Genomic DNA, 21269 nt, shown 5'->3' on the forward strand with positions numbered 1-21269 from the left:
CCATTGGGTGCTTGTCACCTGGGCTCAGGTGTCAGAGGGAGTATATAAGGTGGGCACCATCTTAGGACAAGGTCTTTTTGGTCTGCTCTGTGCAGAGAGGAGCTCAGCCAGAGAGGGCTGACAGGGAGCTGTGGCTCAGTCTGGGCCCAGCTCCAGAGCCAGGCCTGGAGAGGAGGCCTGAAGCAGAGAGAGAGAGAAAGGAGAAGAAGGAGGAACAGAAACACCAGGAGAGGCCCAGAGATGCAAGAGAAGAGGGAACCCTGAGATCCCACGAGTTAACGGGTGAAGGGTTGGCAGAACAGGGTACCGGATCCCAAACTGGTGGAGGCCAATTATCCTCAGCCAGGAACCAGAGGTCGTGGACAAGTTTTGGCGCGACCCCTCGCCATATCCACCAGGAAGGCATACCACGTATAGGGTCAGGGAAGCCGGGAAAGGTTTCACCACCAGAAGGCCCGAGGGAGCTGGACAAAGGTGGATCCCTGGTGGGGACGGCCAGTAGGAAGGAAGAGAGGGGAGCTCAGGACCACGCTCTGGAACTGCCTGGGAGTTGGCCGAGTCCCGCACCTGGTGGACGCAGCACGGCTCGGGTGGTCACTCTTGGCCGAAGTGATCTGAATACCAACTGTGAGTAAAGCTGTGAAAACTGCAATGCACGTCTCTGAGCTTCCTTGTCACACCACTACCACTATCATCATTCCCTGCTTCACCAGCTGCCCTGAGGCTATACCTCTCCCGTTGGGGGTTATACCATCCACGCTGCACAACCACACCACCGGCCTCAGCGGTCTGCCCTGCAGCGGCGGCTTCATAGCTGCAATCAACGGGTGGCGTAGTCGAACTCTATAACATCTTAATGCCGCGCACTGCCTCTTAGTTTGACCACTCTGGGCACGGACCGGGTCACCGCCACGAGGACTACTACCCCTGTCAGATCCGGCTCCGGGTATCCCCCGCATGCGCAACGCAGCACAACATGGCCCAGGGGGCGCGTCACAATGATTTATCAAAACTACAGCAAGGAGCCCAGTAACATCACTGGATTCGGGGTCTCGGCCCCCACATCATGCTGCTCTCAGATGAGGTAGCATAAACCTGGTGACAGATTCCCTTTAGTAACATCAGACACGATCTTCCATCCAACAAGTCAATGGACCCGAATAATTCAGACTCAGGATTTCTGACTATGATGTTGGCCAAGAGAGTGTGTGAAAAGAGTCTCCTTCCTGCAGACGATCATGCCTTTCAGCTTTGGAAGATGAGCTGCTGCAGCAGAGAGTACAGATTGCTGCCATTGTTGCCCTACAACCGTCACAAGCCGCACAGTCTCGTAAGCCATTGTTTTTGTAATCCTTATAAATCACTTAATGGGTTAAATAGGTCAAGCTTTTGCTATGTATTTGGTATGATTTGATCTCGTTTTTGTTTCTCAGATACAGAATCAATGTGCTCATTTAGCTGCCCAGGTAATGCCCTCTCACCCCCATCTTCAGCTTCTCCACCACTTTCCGCACAGTTTTTGCAATTTACAACCCCAGTAGCTCCGCTGCCCCCTCCTCCTCCTCCTCCTCCTCCTCCTCCTCCACCACCCCCAGTCCCATCTTCCCAACTAAAATCTGCACTTGATATTATAAGAGAACGTAAAGCTTCTCACAAATGCAGCCCGACGGAAAGTGAGGCTTCAGAGAAAGGCAGTGTGGATCAGCTCCCCAGTATGATGGATGTGTTAAAAGGCATGAATTCCATCAAGCTTCGGGCGGTCGAAAGGTCATTTTATAGATTTTCTTTAAATATATATTTTTTATTACAGACATGCGTGAAATAGAATGAAGGAGAAAACTGTAAAAAAAAAAAAAATCTGTCACTGAGCCTGCATCTTTCCCTGCACATGACTGCTGATCTCATGAGCTGTCATGTGCCTTTAACAGCCGCAGGCGGATCCGAGATCCACCCGCAGCTGTTAACCAGTTAAATACCGCTGTCAATCACTAGCAGTGGCATTTAATACACACCTGCCAGAAGCTCGTCACAAGACACACCCATAGGCGTCCCTGTCATGTGATTGCGGGGTGCCAATGTGTTGTCATGACAGCCGGGGGTCTGCAGAAGACCCCTGGCTGTCATTGTAGATCCCCTGTGGCCGGCATTCATAGGAGATTGTGATTTCTGCTATACATAGCAGTGCTGAAGCCCTGCTATGTGTAGCACAGGTAATCAGATGATTGCAGCTTCAAGTCTCCTAAGAGGACTATTGCTGCCAGTAAAAAGTAAAAAAAGTTTTAAAAAACATAAAGGTTTAAATCACGCCCTTTTGCCCTATTGAAAATAAAACCATTAAAAAAATATACGCATATTTGGTATCGCTGTATTCAGAAATCTCCGATCTATCAAAATATAAAGTAAATTAATCAGATCGGTAAATGGCGTAACGACAAAAAAAATCTAAACTCCAGAATTATGTTTTTCTTTTTTTGCCTCCGCAAACATAACAGGCGATCAAAACATTGTATCTACCTCAAAATTATATAAATAAAAACGTCCGCTGAGGGCGCAAAAAATAAGCCCTAACCTGGCCCTAGATCCCGAAAAATGGAGATGCTACGGGTCTCGGAAAATGGCGACATAAGCGATTTTTTTTAATTTTTTTTTTTACAAACTTCTGATTTTTTTTTTCACCACTCACATATAAAAGAACCAATACATGTTTGGTATCTATGAACTCGTACTGACCTGGGAATCATAATGGCTGGTCAGCTTTAGCATTTAGTGAACATGGTAAATAAAATAAAAAAATTACAATTGTGGAAATGCACTTTTTTGCAATTTCACCGCACTTGGAATTTTTTTCCCGTTTTCCAGTACACGATATGGTAAAATAAATGGTGTCAATCAAAAGAACAACTTGTCCCGCAAAAAAAAAGGTACCGTACAGACCAAAAGTTTGGACACACCTTCTCATTTAAAGATTTTTCTGTATTTTCATGACTATGAAAATTGTACATTCACACTGAAGACATCAAAACTATGAATTAACACATGTGGAATTATATACTTAACAAAAAAGTGTGAAACAACTGAAAATATGTCTTATATTCTAGGTTTTTCAAAGTAGCCACCTTTTGCTTTGATAACTGCTTTGCACACTCTTGGCATTCTCTTGATGAGCTTCAAGAGGTAGTCACCGGAAATGGTCTTCCAACAATCTTGAAGGAATTCCCAGAGATGATTAGCACTTGTTGGCCCTTTTGCCTTCACTCTGCGGTCCAGCTCACCCCAAACCATCTTGATTGGGTTCAAGTCTGGTGACTGTGGAGGCCAGGTCATCTGGTGTAGCACCCCATCACTCTCCTTCTTGGTCAAATAGCCCTTACACAGCCTGGAGGTGTGTTTGGGTTCATCGTCATGTTGAAAAATAAATGATGGTCCAACTAAACGCAAACCAGATGGAATAGCATGCCGCTGTAAGATGCTGTGATAGCCATGCTTGTTCAGTATGCCTTCAATTTTGAATAAATCCCCAACAGTGTCACCAGCAAAGCACCCCCACACCATCACACCTCCTCATCCATGCTTCACGGTGGGAACCAGGCATGTAGAGTCCATTCTTTCACCTTTTCTGCGTCGCACAAAAACACGGTGGTTGGAACCAAAGATCTCAAATTTGGACTCATCAGACCAAAGCTCAGATTTCCACTGGTCTAATGTCCATTCCTTGTGTTCTTTAGCCCAAACAAGTCTCTTCTGCTTTTTGCCTGTCCTTAGCAGTGATTTCCTAGCAGCTATTTTACCATGAAGGCCTGCTGCCCAAAGTCTCCTCTTAACAGTTGTTGAAGAGAAGTGTCTGCTGCTAGAACTCTGTGTGGCATTGACCGGGTCTCTAATCTGAGCTGCTGTTAACCTGTGATTTCTGAGGCTGGTGACTCGGATAAACTTATCCTCAGAAGCATAGGTGACTCTTGGTCTTCCTTTCCTGGGGAAGTCCTCATGCGAGCCAGTTTCTTTGTAGCGATTGATGGTTTTTGCAACTGCACTTGGGGACACTTTCAAAGTTTGCCCAATTTTTCGGACTGACTGACCTTCATTTCTTAAAGTAATGATGGCCACTCGTTTTTCTTTACTTAGCTGCTTTTTTCTTGCCATAATAAAAATTCTAACAGTCTATTCAGTAGGACTATCAGCTATGTATCCACCAGACTTCTTCACAACACAACTGATGGTCCCAACCCCATTTATAAGGCAAGAAATCCCACTGATTAAACCTGACAGGGCACACCTGTGAAGTGAAAACCATTGACGGTGACTACCTCTTGAAGCTCATCAAGAGAATGCCAAGAGTTTGCAGAGCAGTCATCAAAGCAAAAGGTGGCTACTTTGAAGAACCTAGAATATAAGACATATTTTCAGTTGGTTCACACTTTTTTGTTAGGTATATAATTTCACATGTGTTAATTCATAGTTTTGATGCCTTCAGTGTGAATGTACAATTTTCATAGTCATGAAAAAACAGAAAAATCTTTAAATGAGAAGGTGTGTCAATCTTTTGGTCTGTACTGTATATTGACAAAAAATAAAAAACTTGGCTCTGGGAATAAGAGTAGAAAAAAATGAAAGGGCAAAAACAGAAAATTGCAAGGTCATGAATGGGGTTAACAATGCTGTACCCTTCTCTGGAAGTCCCACATATAATGAATGTAGCAGTGGCGTGAATGCTTGAGAAGGCTCAAATATAATGTGCCTCTTCCAAGCCCCATTCATGGTGGGGGTCTTCCATGCGGACCTCCTGCGATCAGCAGGCTTATCCTGTGGATATGACTAGCCCAGGGGAATGGGGATGACTCGGTACCCGGGCCTTTAGCCTGGCCTTTAGGGATGTCACGGTGGTCGGCTCCCGGGCCCGTACTCTGGGCCTCTCTTTTAAAAGGGTTGGTGTTGTAAAAGAAAGAGTTTGTGACGCCACCTGTGGCTTCTGGTGAGGATCACCAGTGCTGCGCAGTCCACTGAGGCAGGTGATAAGGCAGCATGATGGTATAGCTCCCCACAGGTAGAGCTGGGCCTCAGGGCAGTATAGGAACGGGGATGCAGGACAAAGAGACTCCGCCGGGCCAGATCAAGAACAGGGATGGACACAATAGTCACTTCAGTACCTTTTACTGGTGGAATTTCAGGCACTCCCAGGAGCACTGTAGGGTGAAGGTTGTATGTCCGGATCCTCCCCAATGAGCAGGTTTTGGGCCTCCTGGTTCTGGCTTCTGCGTAGTAAGTTTCTGACCTGCCTGGAGCTAGGCCTAACTTTGCCTCTGTCCTGCGCTGGCTGACCTTGTGGTAGGGCCTTCTCTTGGAGAGCACGCTCACGACCTACGGGGCCTATGTGTCTCCTGGCTCTGGTACGTATCAGCACTTTAGCGATCCTGGGACCTGTAGTTCTCCAGGGATTCCAGTTTATCTTACTGGGTCGTGGAGATCCCGGCAAGCTTCGGACCCGGGGTCCAGTAACTACTTCTTCTTCGGGGTGAGCTAGTTAAGCTCCTTTGCCCCCTATGAACTAACTCTCTACTCTTCGCCTTCGGCCTACTCGGACCCTCAATAGGCTACTCACACTAACGGCAGCGTGCCGTGTTTCACCGATCTTATGGCGCCGACACACCTACAGCTCACCTCACTGAGCTACACGTGAGTCTAGAACGTGCTCCACTGCAGACTGACCTCTTTCAGGCTTTTGCACTGCAGGAACTCTCACAACAGGTTTGCTTTCTGTCGTCTCCAGTCTAGACTAACTGCTGCCTGGCTCCACCTTCCCTTATATATCTCCCTAAGGAGCTCCCTCTGGTGGTCTGAGGTGGAAGTTGGAGATGTGTGAATGGTTATGGGGGCCTCTTGTGGAGGAATCCTTCAGTACACCCTCCTGGGTCTGTGATACCAAGCACAGCTGGGCTTCACATTCCCCCCCCTAGTTAAACTCAGCACTCCCGGGCTGAAGTACATTTTATAACAACAGTAACAATAGGAAACATAAGCAATACTAGAACACTCTTCCCTTTATGGGAGGCACGGATCTTAAACGTTGCAGAAACAATACAAATACAGAGTGTCCTCAGAATCCAAGTCTCCTATGGTGAGGTTCCCATACAGGATGTCCATCTCACAAGGTAGAGTACTTTGGTAGTTTTGAGGGACCTGTCCTAAACCCTCTAAGCAGGCCCTGGGGTGGCTGCAGGGCATGAAGATCCGAGTTGCACCTCCAAAAGAGCCACTCCAGATAGGTTTTCCTTCTGAGGTCACCTGAAAGGGGCACTCCAGGGAGCGCAATTATATACAATAAGAGTTTTTGGGCTGCACACAGTCCTCAGCCATGCAGTTCATTATGCAAATAAAGAATTAATAGGAAAAAGCACAAATTGATAAGCATGCATGAAAACAAACAGTTATGCAATACATTACAATTTAATACTCAATACCCCAGGGGTAACTATCTACATTCTCTGAAATTTTGCTACTTTACTCAGTGTACCTAGCAGGAGGTTTACCTCTTGTGCTGCGTACTGATCTGCATAGTGCTGTGGTTAGTGGAGTGTCAGTATCTGTATCCTCAGTTACCCTACCAGTTTTACATGTAACCATGTTGTAAAATTGCCTTAACCTCTCTCTTGGACTGGCAAGTCTACCATTGGCTGGGCCCTCTTGCTCCGCTCCTGCCGTGGATCCTTCATCCGGGGATACTTCTTGAGCTGGCTCTTCTGCAGCACTTACAGGTTCAACTTGCTGTGGAGGGTTTTCTGGCTGTTCATAGAATTGGAGTACTGGAATGATTACTGCACCTCCTATTTGAGGCCAATCCGCTGGGAAGTCTCCAAGGTCAGTGTGTATCACTGTTTCTTTAGGTTCTTCCTGGGTTGTGAAAGACACTTCTTCCTGAGTCTTTAGTAGATGTGGACACAACTTCAGGTGGTCCCTAGATATTGTCGCAGTTGTTCTTCCTCCATCTTTGCTGATCAAACACGTCTTCCTGTTGTCAAACCTTGAATTCAACACAGTGTAGGGTTCTCTCTCCCACTGGTCATCAAGCTTGTGTTTCCTCCGCTTCCTTTTCAATACCACTTCTCCTGGTGTGAAGGGTTCTGCTGGTGCACTTCTGTTGTATTGTGCCTCTTGTTTATCCCTCACCCGAGTGAGACTGTCTTCGACACAGGCTTGGACTCTCCTGTACTGCTCCTGTCTGGTCGTGTCCCAGTCCTCAGTGGTCACATCAGCTTCAGGTTCTACCACACCAAGCTTCAGGTCCATGGGCAACTTCCCTGGTCTTGCACGCATGAGATATGCCGGAGTGCAATTGGTGGAACTTACTGGTATGTGATTATACAGATCCACTAGGTCAGGTAGTAGGTCTGGCCACTGGCTTCTCTCTTCTAGTGGTATGGTCTTCAGTAGATCGATGATGATGTTATTCATCTTTTCACAGAGACCGTTAGTTTGGGGGTGGTACGGTGTAGTCCTGATCTTTTTATACCCATACAGATGGCAGAACTCTTTGAACAATTCAGCCTCAAAGGCCGTGCCTTGGTCAGTCAGTACCTGTCCAGGCTATCCATGGGACCTGCAGAAGTACGCCTGGAACGTCTTAGCTGCTGTCTCTGCTGTCAGGTCTTTGATAGGGGAGACCACCAGGACCCTGGAGTAGTGATCCACCATGGTCAGGGCATAGGAGTATCCTGACTGACTGGGTGACAACTTGACATGGTCCAGGGCCACGATCTCCAGAGGGCGAGTCGTCTTGATGGGTTGCAGGGGTGCCTTCTGGCTGCTGTAGTCTTTTCTTCTGAGGCTACAGGGTCCACAGTCTCTGCACCACCTCTCAATGAAGCTGCGCATCCCCACCCAGTAGAATCGACACTTCAACAGGGTCTCTAGCTTTTTCTAGCCAAAGTGCCCCGCCTGATCGTGGTAGGCCTCCAACACCATCTGGATGTCCGTCTTGGGGACCACTATCTGCCACACCATCTCGAGGGTTTTGGGATTGACGTACCTCCGGCACAACTTCTCACGGTAGATAAACAGCCGGCTTCTCTCATTCCACAGCTGCTTTGCTTGGAGAGCCGCATCCTTCTCCAGGGAGGAACCTTCTTGGGTTATCAGCTCCTTGATACGGCTGACAACCGGGTCGCTGTCCTGGGTCTCTTTCCAGCTGTGGTGAGGCAAGGGGTTTAACGTCTTACCGCGTTGCTTCCTGGAGGCTCGTAGCTCGTGGGCCATCCCATTCCGGTGGAAGGCAGGTAGTTCAACCTCTTCCAGGTCATCCACTTCTTCTTCTGTGTCTGACTGGTGAGGCATCCTGGACAGGGCATCGGCGTTGGCGTTCTTGCGGCCCGCCCGGTACTTTATGGTGAATTGGTAGTTTGACAGCCGAGCCATCCATCGCTATTCCATGGCTCCCAGCTTGGCTGTTTGAAGATGAGTTAAGGGGGTATTGTCAGTGTAGGCAGTAAACTTGCTGGAGGCTAGGTAGTGCTTGAACTTTTCTGTGATGGCCCAGACCAAGGCCAGGAACTCCAACTTGAAGCTGCTATAGTTCTCTGGGTTCCTCTCGGTCGGGCGGAGCTTCCTGCTTGCATACGCGATGACTTTCTCCTGGCCATTCTGCTTCTGACTTAAGACAGTGCCCAGGCCTTCATTGCTGGCATCTGTATACAGCAGGAATGTTTGGCTGTAGTCAGGGTAGGCTAGGATCTCATCACCTGTCAGGATCTCCTTCATCTCTTGAAATGATTCAGCCTGTTCTTTACCCCAGTGGAATGGAGGGTTTTTGCTTTTGGGGGACTGCCCTACCAGGAGGTCTTGCAGAGGAGCTGCCTTCTTAGTGTAGTCCTTTACAAACCTCCGGTAGTATCCGACTAGTCCCAAGAACTGACGCACCTCCTTGAGGTTCTTCGGCTCCGGCCACTTCTGGATGGCAGTAACTTTCTCCGGGTCTGGTGCTACCCCTTCCGGACTGACAATGTGCCCCAGGTACTGTACCTTTCTCTTGAGCAGGTGGCACTTTGAGGGCTTCAACTTCATCCCGTACCGGGACAGTGACTCAAATACCTCTGCCAGGTGTTTCAGGTGGTCCTCGTACGTTCTGGAGTACACAATTACGTCATCCAGGTAAAGTAACACAGTCTCGAAGATGCGGTGTCCCAGGCAGCACTCCATCAGTCTCTGGAACATTCCGGGGGCATTTTAGAGTCAAAACGGCATGCTGTTGAACTCGCAGAGTCCCATCGGGGTGGTGAAGGCCGTCTTCTCCCGATTCTCCTCAGCCACAGCGACCTGCCAGTAACCACTAGTGAGGTCAAGGGTAGAAAAGTAATTTGCAGACTTTAAGGCAGCTAGGGACTCTTCTATGCGTGGTAAAGGGTATGCATCTTTATGTGTAATGCGATTTACTTGACGGTAATCTACACACATTCTCATGCTCCCATCCTTTTTCCTAACCAGCACTAGGGGAGCCGCCCAGGGACTACAACTATCCCTAATTACTCCCGCCTTCCTCATGTCATGCAGCATTTCTTTTGCCTTCTGGTAGTGAGCTGGGGGTATAGGCCTATAACGTTCTTTAATTGGGGAATGGTTGCCTGTGGAGATATGATGTTGAACCCCCTTAACCCTCCCAAAGTCAAGTGGATGTTTACTGAACACCTGCGAGTATTCTTGAACCACCCGGTGTACACCCTGTTTTTGATGGGCAGGAGTGGTGTCTGTCCCAACATGGAGCTGTTGACACCAATCCTCCACCTGGGTTGCAGGGTCATTATCTTCCACTTCTTCTGGTGAAGTTAAGGACTCCGCCACATGGATACAGTTGTTGTTGACAGCATGTAGTTTAGCAACAGTGGCATAACGTGGCAGTTTGACCTCATCTTCCCCTAGGTTAAGAAGACGGACAGGCACCCTCCCATTACGTACATCTACCACCCCCCTGGCGGTTAAGAGCGTGGGTCTGTGCTCAGAGCAAGGGGGTTCTACTACCGCCTGGTAGCTCTGTCCTCTAAGACCTATGGCAGCTCTACACCAGATGAGCATTTCACTCATTGGGGGAACAACAATGGGTATAGGGTCTGTTACCCTCACGTTACCGATTTCACCATCTGTTAATTGTACTTGCTGTTGATACATCAAGACGCGGATCTCTCTCTGCAGCGCCCTCCTCTGTCTCGGTCTGGCAGTGTCAGCGATCTCTTGGAGCAAGAACACAACCTCTCCCAAACAGTTACCAACAACATTAGTGCCTAGTACCATATATGGGTTGCTGTCATCAGGGTTAGTCTTCACTACAATAAGTCCCTGGTCCTTCAGCTCCACTCTCCCCACCTTACAGTCACATTCTTAACCCCGAGTAGGTTAAGGGGGAGTCCATTTGATGCATATACAGACAAATTTGGAGCTGGCGGACGCAGATCGTCCATGGACCAGTACCTCTTGTAGAGGACTTCAGGTATGATGGTTACCTGAGATCCTGTGTCCAGCAGGGCATGCATCGGGATCCCGTCCAATACAATGGACAGGAAAGGTCTTCCTCCGACGAACCTGTTGTACCAGTCTGATGGACCTGGTGAGTCTACTCCTGGGTGGCGGCCTTCGGACCCAGGGTTTTCTCGTTTAAGGGACAATTCAGGGCGATGTGTCCGGTCTTATGGCATCGGTAACAGATCGGTTCCCTTGGTGGACGGCGTTGGTCACTGGTCCTCGGCGAGGGTGGTGTTGGCCTCCTCCTCCTCCGCATCCAGGGGACATCCTCAGGGCTATCAGCTAGCAGGATCTTCCCTCCTCCCTCAGGCTCCGTCCGCAGCTGCAGGGCACTCAGCACGGTGGTCAGGGTTTTACTCAACTGACGCACCTCTGAGCGCAGACTGTCCAGGTCTTTAGGGGACGTTGTTGGAACCTTAGCTTCAGCAGTCACTGGAGAAAAGGTGGGCGTTGCAGGCTCTGGGGTTGCCCCACCCTGGTAACATTGGATGGCATTTGTCTCCAGGGGCTGTAGTCCTTTTATAGCCATGTCCTTTAGATTGTCAAAGGTGGCATCTGGATGATCCAGGGACCACCAACGCACAGTCCTGCTCTCCTCTGGAGACTTCAGTCCCCGGACAAACTGTTCCTTCAGCATTTTGTTCTCATTCTCAAAGCTGGTCGGACTAACCTGGTTCAGAGCCCGCAGGGCCCCTTGAAGATGCCAGGCGTAGTCACGAACATAGTCCTCTGGTTGTTGGGAGCAGCTGTAGAACCTCATCCGGAGGTCCGCCTCAGTAAGGTCCTCAAAGACAGTATGTAGTTTTTGGAATATTGCGGACACTATCCCCGGTCTGCGGCCGACCATGTTTCCACTTCCCGCTCCGCAGCACCGGTCAGCTGTCCTAATACAACGGCAGCTCTTTGTTTGCCGGTCATAGAGTACATGTCCAAAATACCACATATCTTCCGCTTAAATCCAGACAGGGTATCTGGTTTGCCGTTGTACTGGCGGAGCCACTTTTCTCCAGGAATGTACGGTAAAGTCATAGGAATAACAGGTGTTACAGGCGCTGCTGGTGGAGCGGCGGCTTCGGCCTGCCCATTATCGGGGACGTTGACCGGTAGGTCGGCGTTCTGCTGTTCGACGGACATCCTAGCGCCCCCCTAGTTAACCGTGGCCTACCTTCTGGTTTTTCTTCCGGTAGGCTGCAGCTCCGCAGGTGACGGTTGTCTTCAGGACCTTGCGTCGCTTGCATCCTACGTCAGAGCGTTCAGCGACGCTCCGTACAGGACCTGGCGCTTCCTGATTTGACATCAAGGCGTGGGGTGTGTCCGGGACTTCGTGCTCTTTTGCAGGTACGCCCCTTATTTTCCCGCGGTTACGCCCTTCTTCTCGCTCAACGGCCCAACAATGGCGGCTATCTTCACCACAACTTTTCGTACACAGTTCAAAATAAAGGCGCACAGTACCCGGTGGCAACGGGCAAAACACGGTGTCATTGCAGTGGGCACGTGATCCTGTTTGTGACGCCAGGAAAGAGATGACTAGCCCAGGGGAATGGGGATGACTCGGTACCCGGGCCTTTAGGGATGTCGCGGTGGTCGGCTCCCGGGCCCGTACTCTGAGCCTCTCTTTTAAAAGGGTTGGTCTTGTAAAAGAAAGAGTTCGTGACGCCACCTGTGGCTTCTGGTGAGGATCACCAGCGCTGCGCAGTCCACTGAGGCTGGTGATAAGGCAGCTTGATGGTATAGCTCCCCACAGGTAGAGCTGGGCCTCAGGGCAGTATAGGAACGGGGATGCAGGACAAAGAGACTCCGCCGGGCCAGATCAAGAACAGGGACGGACACAATAGTCACTTCAGTACCTTTTACTGGTGGAATTTCAGGCACTGCCCGGAGCACTGTAGGGTGAAGGGTGTATGTCCGGATCCTCCCCAATGAGCAGGTTTAGGGCCTCCTGGTTCTGGCTTCTGCGTAGTAAGTTTCTGACCTGCCTGGAGCTAGGCCTAACTTTGTCTCTGTCCTGCGCTGGCTGACCTTGTGGTAGGGCCTTCTCTTGGAGTGCACGCTCCCAACCTACGGGGCCTATGTGTCTCCTGGCTCTGGTACGTATCAGCACTTTAGCGATCCTGGGACCTGTAGTTCTCCAGGGATTCCAGTTTATCTTACTGGGTCGTGGAGATCCTGGCAAGCTTCGGACCCGGTGTCCGGTAACTACTTCTTCTTCGGGGTGAGCTAGTTAAGCTCCTCTGCCCCCTATGAACTAACTCTCTACTCTTCGCCTTCGGCCTACTCGGACCCTCAATAGGCTACTCACACTAACGGCAGCGTGCCGCGTTTCACCGATCTTATGGCGCCGGCACACCTAAAGCTCACCTCACTGAGCTACACGTGAGTCTAGAATGTGCTCCACTGCAGACTGACCTCTCTCAGGCTTTTGCACTGCAGGAACTCTCACAACAGGTTTGCTTTCTGTCGTCTCCAGTCTAGACTAACTGCTGCCTGGCTCCACCTTCCCTTATATATCTCCCTAAGGAGCTCCCTCTGGTGGTCTGAGGTGGAAGGTGGAGATGTGTGAATGGTTATGGGGGCCTCTTGTGGAGGAATCCTTCAATACACCCTCCTGGGTCTGTGATACCAAGCACAGCTGGGCTTCACAGATAGGTGATAACTTGCAAAGTTAAAATTAACTTATGCAAACATGATTTCAATAATTATATTAGGTTTAACATTTCAGAGTAGTCTGTCCCTAATTATAAATATGCTGTATTAGCCCCACTAATAGGATCTTAGACAAGTCTTTTCAGAAAATGGATAGCAGGTGATTGATTCATTTTTTTAGAAAAAGTCTGTAAAAAAAATCTTATTAGACATAGCAGCAATGAATGAAAAGTAGTTTGTATGAAGAGCTAAGTTATAGCCTGTCAATTACAGAATGGCAGTGATGTTTATTTTCACCGATTTTTCGCTTTAGATCCCCTGGTGGGAAACCCTAAACCAGGAAAGACAAGAAGAGATGTTCACTTAATGATCCCACAGACCCTGCAGCCATTATAGCCAAAGCCTTGAAGCAGAAGTTTGCGCACAGAAATGGTGATGACGCTGTCAATAAAGAAAATAGATCTCATGAGGAGTCTCCGTTCTCCAGTCCTGAAGCCCCAATGGTACTGTTTGTAAATCTTACATGACTGACCAACCAAAAATCAGGCTTATGAAAGATCGTGAATGGAAGGTTTGTTGCTGGATCTTTAAACGGTTTATCCAGGACTATTTTATCTTTTTACTATAAGCCTAAAAACTAACAGGCAGGTTGTTACTAACAGTGGCAACTATCTGCCTGTTGTATCCGGTGCCGGCTCGGAGAGGTCACCGACCACTGTCGCCGGCGATTCAGCTGCTCCAAGTCAACAGAGCAGCTCTTCTTCTTCCAGGCTGCTCTGTTGATGGGGCGTGGCTACCGACGTTAGGCAACTTGTGAGTCGGCTGCCAATCAGCATGACGTCAGCAGTCACGATCCATCAAGAGACCAGAGCAGAAGAGAAGCCGCTGCTCTGTAGACATGATATTAGCAGAAGCCGCTGAATTGCTGTGACCGCTCTGTGTCAGCAGAGATCGGTGCAGGGCACAACAGACTGGTAGTTAGCAACTACCTACCTGTTAGTTCTTAGGTCAATAGTTAAAAAAATGTAATAGTCCTAGATAACCCCTTTTAACATTATATACTTGGCAGCAATTATCTATCGTGTGACGTGGCCATAAGACTAAGTCAACTGTATAACATGGTCCTTGACTGTATAACATGGTCTATTACTGACCAGTGATAAGAAAGTATAAAAGCACGGACAACCCCATTTATTTGAAATATGGTTCCTAATGTTTTCGGCACTAGCTACAGATATAGACCCTAATTGCTCTATAGGGGTTGTCCATCAATAAAGACAATTTTTTTAAATACTTAAATGCATGCATTTTTAGCTAAAAATAATTTTTTGGAATTGGATTTGATTAAAAATTTTGCACCGTTTGCCTTTTGTAGTCTCTATCTTGCACTGTCTAAGAATCCATCAGTGAGCTTATTATAACAGTTCAATAGGAGAGAACTGTTATAACAAGAGAAGGAGAGTACCTTTTTTTATGTCTTTTTCTGACCTCATCTCAGCTGGTTTAAGACCACTGACCACATCAAAGTTGAATGTGCAGGGAAGCAAATAGTCTGTAAAAGCCAAATGGTGCAATATATTTAATGAAACCAAAATGCACAAAATATATCTTTAAGTCCACAAAGATGCAACATGCACCAATTGGCAGAACGGGGAATTTTTATCCCCAATGGAGAACTTTTATCCCTGTTACAAAATATGTGCCGCAGGTCAGATGCATGACCGCTGGGAGTCTACCGGAAAAAGCCGAGCAGCTACCTAGGGAATGAATGGAGCAGCTGTCAAGCATGTGCCTTTGCTGAAGCATTCGTCATCGAAACCAATTTTTTACACTGTTGATACTACATAGTAAAAAAAACATAGTTCTTATAGATGCTATATAACCCTTTTAAGGCAACCCACATACTCTAAAATCTAGACCTTTCGGCTGCGTGCCCACGATGCGTTTTTCATGCGTTTCCACTGCGGAATTTCCGCAGTGGAAACTCATTAAAAACGCTTGGTAATCTGCACCACATGGTCCTCAATGGCATTCCGCAATGTCAATGCACATGCTGCGGATTATTCCGCAGCGTTTCTGCGGCGCTCAAAAATCCGCAGCATGTTCATTAATTTTGCGGAAGCGCAGCGGAATTGCCGCCATTGACTTGCATTGAGACGCATATAATCCGTGTCTATACGTTTGTACATGTGGATTATATGCGTTTCTATGTGCGGATGGTACCCAGTTCTGGAGGAGAGAAGACTCTCATCCAGACCTGGGTATCATTGTACCTGTGAAAAAAAGAATAAAATAATAAATAAAGTTTATATTTACCTTCTCGCGGGCCGGCCGGCAGCGCTTATCTTCCAGGACCTGAGATGACGTCGCGATCATGTGACCGCAGACTGTCTCGCGATATGCCGGCAACCCGGAAGGACCGCGACAACACACGCGGCAGCACATGCGGCAGGGGATCGGTAAGTATAGCTTTATTTTTTACAGTCACACTATATAAATCCATGCTGTTTGCATGGATTTATATAGTGTGACCTAGTTGTCAAGCACTTTCCAAGTGATGCTATCGGGGCTCGGTTAGCTGCATGCATCACACACACCCCATTTCCGAGGGACAGCTCAACGGTGCTCCCATTAGTACAGTAATGCAGGCACGACAAATCATGTCCCTGGCTGGAGTGGGGAGGGGGAAGCACACCCAGTGATGTAGGAGCAGGGGGGGACGGTTTCTGGGCATAGGTAGGAGCCCATTGGTTGGAAGTCACCTGGGCTCATACACAGAGAGGTAGGTATATAAGGTGTCTTCATCTTAGTCGAGTAGAGTCAGTTCAGTCAGGAGGAGAAGAGAAAAGGAGTTCAACCAGGAGGGCTGACAGGGAGCTGTGGCTCAGTCTGGGCCCAGCTCCACGAGGCAGGCCTAGAGTGAAGGCCAGAGCCAGAAGAAAGGACAGAAACAGAAAGGAACAGAAAGGAAAGTAAGAAGGAACAGAACACCAAGAGAGGCCCAGAGACACGAAGGCAGAAGGAACCCTAAGGACCCAGGAGATTACAGGTGACGGGTTGGCAGAACAGGGTACCGGATCCCAAGTTGGTGGAGGCGACTAATCCTTAACCAAGAACCGGTGGTCGCAATCATTTAGTGGTGCGACCCCTTACTACACCTACTAGAAAGGCACACCACATAGGGTCAGGGAAGTGGGTACCCAGCCCTCCCAGGAGAAGATCAGAGGCAGCTGGACAAAAGTAGTGTCATTGGTGGGGCACGGCTGACGAAAGGATAGAAGGGAGTCCTGTGCCACACTCTGGAATTACCTGGGGGTTGACCGAGCCCCCTGCCTGGTGGAAGCAGCACGGCTCGGGCGGTCCTACCTGTGCACAAGTGAACTGGATGAGAACTGTGAGTAAAAAGCTTGAACTGCAACGCCTTGTCTCTGTGCTTTCTCACCGTATGCAGCACTACTGGTACTGGGACGCCCGTGCACCATAACCCCCACCGTCTACTACACTGCCCTGGGGCTTCACTCTTCCCGTCGGGAGTCACACTACCTCAGCTGCATACACCATCAGCCCCAGCGGTCTGCCTTGCAGCGGCGGTTCGCACTGACCGCAATCCACGGGTGGCGTAGTCGGACATTATCCCATAAAAGCCCCCACAAAAGACCGCCATTGGCCTGACCACACTGAGCCACGGGCCCGGGTCACCGCCACGGAGACTACAACCCCCAGAAGCCCGGTTCCGGGTGTCCCTCGGCCCAGGGGGCGAGTCAAATGCACAATCTGCATGCATTTTTTCTGGCAAGGGAGATGCAGAAACGCTGCAGAAATTTTCTGCTTCATTTCTGCATCGTGGGCACATACCCTTATTGGGTAGAAGTGTTTTAACTAATTGAATCGTTGACTGATCCTTCACGATTTTCCCAGTGTATATATGAATGTATATCTGGTTCTAACTTTTCCTATGTTCTTCACTTGTAGTTTGGGCGCCACCTGCTTAAGCCTATTGGGAAAAGAACACAGAAGGAAATTACAAGAAAGCAAGTTCATGTCTGAGTTGATGTTCATACCCCTGATGAAGCCATAATCACTTGGCGTAACGCGCAGGTTATTTATATCCTTCCTTTTTCTTTCAGCAGCTTTATTCTTGGCTAGTGTTGAGCGATACCTTCCGATATCGGGAAATATCGGATCGGATTGGATCGGACCGATACCGAAAAAGTATCGGATATCGCCGATTCCGATACCGGAAACCAATGCAAGTCAATGGGACAGAAATATCGGAATGAAAATAAACCCTTTCTTTCCTTGTAGGTTAATTCTACATGAAGGAAAACAACTAAGAATAATGTAGAATGTATTGGGGGAGGTGGCGGAGACAATAAAGGCATAGAGGTTTAGCCCAATCAAATGGAACAGCAGGAATTAATTTTTTTTTTTAAGACGTTCTGAGTTACGGAAATATTGACTATGTTAAGTATTTTTATATTTTGTCAGATATTTATGTTTCACTACTTCCATGCGCTTCACCTTCTTTTTTACTTCTCCCACACTTTCTCCTTCATCATCCTCAGCATCTTTTTCATCCACTTCTTCTTCACCTTCTTCATCTTCTTCTTCTTCACCTTCTTCGTATTATTCTTTTTTTTTACATTCATCATATTCTACTTCTTCATCTTCTTCATCTTCTTCTTCTTCATCATATTCTTATTTGTGGCAGGCATTCCTCTAGTTGTTATCTATAAAAGGTTGGACATTACACCTTTCGTTCTGCCCGTCACAAAAGATTTACAACAGGATTTGTCCGCGTTCAGTTTGGCCTGCAGCAGCAGGTCTTTTCCAGGGGCACCACGAGGAGGAACGGACTCACCCCCATACACTGCTTAGTCATCTTCTGCTTATAATTTAGATATTATCTTTTGCTCTGATTTTTAGTCTTATGCTTAATGTTCTTCCGCTTTTTGTTCTGCAGCTTCTTGTATTTCTGCTTCTTGGTTTTCTGTCTCTTGTTCTTCTGTATCTTGGTGCTTGTCTTCTCTTCTTTGTCCTCTTGGTCAACTTCTTCAGGGTCATCTTCTTGGTCTTCTTCGGGGTGGTCTTCAGGGTCGTCGTCTTCGGGGGTCCTCGTCTTCGGGGTCCTCGTCTTCTTCGGGTTGGTCTTCTGGGTCCTCATCTTCGGGGTCCTCGACTTCTTCGGGGTGGTCTTCAGGGTCCTCGTCTTCTTCGGGGTGGTCTTCAGGGTCCTCGTCTTCAGGGTCGTCGTCTTCGGGGTCCTCGTCTTCTTAGGGTTGGTCTTCAGGGTCCTCGTCTTCAGGGTCCTCGTCAGGGAGATCTAGAGTGATTACCAAGAACCATTTCAAAAAGCTTGAACTTGGAAATGTAGCAGAAGGTACAAGAAAGCTGAGGAACTACCGAGGACCAGCTGACGGTACTGGAACCCGGATGGGTAGCAGAAGGTACAAGAGCCAATGGAACTGCCGAAGACCAGCTGACGGTACTGGAACTCGGTTACTAAGCAGGAGGTACCTGTGCCAGAAAGCACTACCAAGGACCAGCAGACGTTGGTGGAACTTGGATACCGAGAAGGAGGCACCTAATCCAAAGGCACTGTCGAGAACCAGTTGACGGTACTGGAACCCGGATGGGTAGTAGAAGGTACAAGAGCAAATGGAACTACCGAGGACCAGCTGACGGTACTGGAACCCGGATGGGTAGCAGAAGGTACAAGAGCCAATGGAACTGCCGAAGACCAGCTGACGGTACTGGAACTCGGTTACTAAGCAGGAGGTACCTGTGCCAGAAAGCACTACCAAGGACCAGCAGACATTGGTGGAACTTGGATACCGAGAAGGAGGCACCTAATCCAAAGGCACTGCCGAGAACCAGCTGACGGTACTGGAACCCGGATGGGTAGCAGAAGGTACCCATGTAAAAAAAAATTCAAGGCCGCGAACCGGCCGCAGTTACCACAACCCACAGTCCTACAGGGGGTGCTTGTCCTATTGGCACTATGGAACCAGCCTTCATTGCCAGATCCCGCAGCCCACATAGGAGTCACCTAAACTGCAGGCACCATAGAGTCGGCTAACCCGACCGCAACACGACAGGACAACGCATTGGAGGCAAAGTGACGTTGACACTACCCGGAAACAGCTGGCGTGCTGGAACCAGGCTGGGCAGGAGGGAGTACCCATGCCAAAGTCACTGCCGATAACCAGCTGACGGTACTGGAACCCGGATGGGTAGCAGAAGGTACAAGAGCCAATGGAACTGCCGAAGACCAGCTGACGGTACTGGAACTCGGTTACTAAGCAGGAGGTACCTGTGCCAGAAAGCACTACCAAGGACCAGCAGACGTTGATGGAACTTGGATACCGAGAAGGAGGCACCTAATCCAAAGGCACTGCCGAGAACCAGCTGACGGTACTGGAACCCGGATGGGTAGCAGAAGGTACCCATGTAAAAAAAAGTTCAAGGCCGCGAGCCGGCCGCAGTTACCAAAACCCACAGTCCTACAGGGGGTGCTTGTCCTATTGGCACTATGGAACCAGCCTTCATTGCCAGATCCCGCAGCCCACATAGGAGTCACCTAAACTGCAGGCACCATAGAGTCGGCTAACCCGACCGCAATACGACAGGACAACGCATTGGAGGCAAAGTGACGTTGACACTACCCGGAAACAGCTGGCGTGCTGGAACCAGGCTGGGCAGGAGGGAGTACCCATGCCAAAGTCACTGCCGAGAACCAGCTGACGGTACTGGAACCCGGATGGGTAGTAGAAGGTACAAGAGCAAATGGAACTACCGAGGACCAGCTGACGGTACTGGAACCCGGATGGGTAGCAGAAGGTACAAGAGCCAATGGAACTGCCGAAGACCAGCTGACGGTACTGGAACTCGGTTACTAAGCAGGAGGTACCTGTGCCAGAAAGCACTACCAAGGACCAGCAGACGTTGGTGGAACTTGGATACCGAGAAGGAGGCACCTAATCCAAAGGCACTGCCGAGAACCAGCTGACGGTACTGGAACCCGGATGGGTAATAGAAGGTACAAGAGCAAATGGAACTACCGAGGACCAGCTGACGGTACTGGAACCCGGATGGGTAGCAGAAGGTACAAGAGCCAATGGAACTGCCGAAGACCAGCTGACGGTACTGGAACTCAGTTACTAAGCAGGAGGTACCTGTGCCAGAAAGCACTACCAAGGACCAGCAGACGTTGGTGGAACTTGGATACCGAGAAGGAGGCACCTAATCCAAAGGCACTGCCGAGAACCAGCTGACGGTACTGGAACCCGGATGGGTAGTAGAAGGTACAAGAGCAAATGGAACTACCGAGGACCAGCTGACGGTACTGGAACCCGGATGGGTAGCAGAAGGTACAAGAGCCAATGGAACTGCCGAAGACCAGCTGACGGTACTGGAACTCGGTTACTAAGCAGGAGGTACCTGTGCCAGAAAGCACTACCAAGGACCAGCAGACGTTGGTGGAACTTGGATACCGAGAAGAAGGCACCTAATCCAAAGGCACTGCCGAGAACCAGCTGGCGGTGCTGGAACCCAGGGTAAATACTAAAAACAGAGTGGAGCCAGAGGTGTAATTGGAGCAAGTTTTAAATCAGTAGTACAGTGGATGTGGACAAAGCAGGAGAATTTGCCGGACACACAGCAGGGGAACAGCTGACGTTACTGAACCCCAATAACACTGGAGCAAGCGTTGACTGTGCAGACGGCACTTCTGAGCAGCAACTAGCGGTATTGGAGCCCAGGGTAAATACTAAAAACAGAGGAGCCAGAGGTGTAATTGGAGCAACTTTAAAATCTGTAGTAGTGAGAATGTGGACAGAGCAGGAGAAATTGCCGTCCGCACAGCAGGGGAACAGCTGACGTTACTGAACCTCAATAACACGGCAGCAAGTGTTGACTGTGCAGACGGCACTTCCGAGCACCAACTGGCGGTGTTGGAGCTCAGGGATAATACTGAAAACAGAGGAGCCAGAGGTGTAATTGGAGCAACTTTAAAATCTGTAGTAGTGAGAATGTGGACAGAGCAGGAGAAATTGCCGTCCGCACAGCAGGGGAACAGCTGACGTTACTGAACCCCAATGACACGGCAGCAAGTGTTGACTGTGCAG

General features: G+C 49.1%; 1 pseudogene; it reads left to right on the forward strand.

Annotated features, from left to right (window-relative positions):
• The first annotated feature begins 998 nt into the window (after positions 1-998).
• Positions 999-17190, forward strand: LOC141194309 (mitochondrial fission regulator 2-like; annotated as a pseudogene).
• The last annotated feature ends 4079 nt before the right edge of the window (positions 17191-21269 follow it).

Source organism: Phyllobates terribilis, unplaced genomic scaffold (assembly GCF_046119375.1).
Source record: "Phyllobates terribilis strain yellow unplaced genomic scaffold, ASM4611937v1 Scaffold_68__1_contigs__length_7421828, whole genome shotgun sequence".
Lineage (NCBI taxonomy): Eukaryota > Metazoa > Chordata > Amphibia > Anura > Dendrobatidae > Phyllobates > Phyllobates terribilis.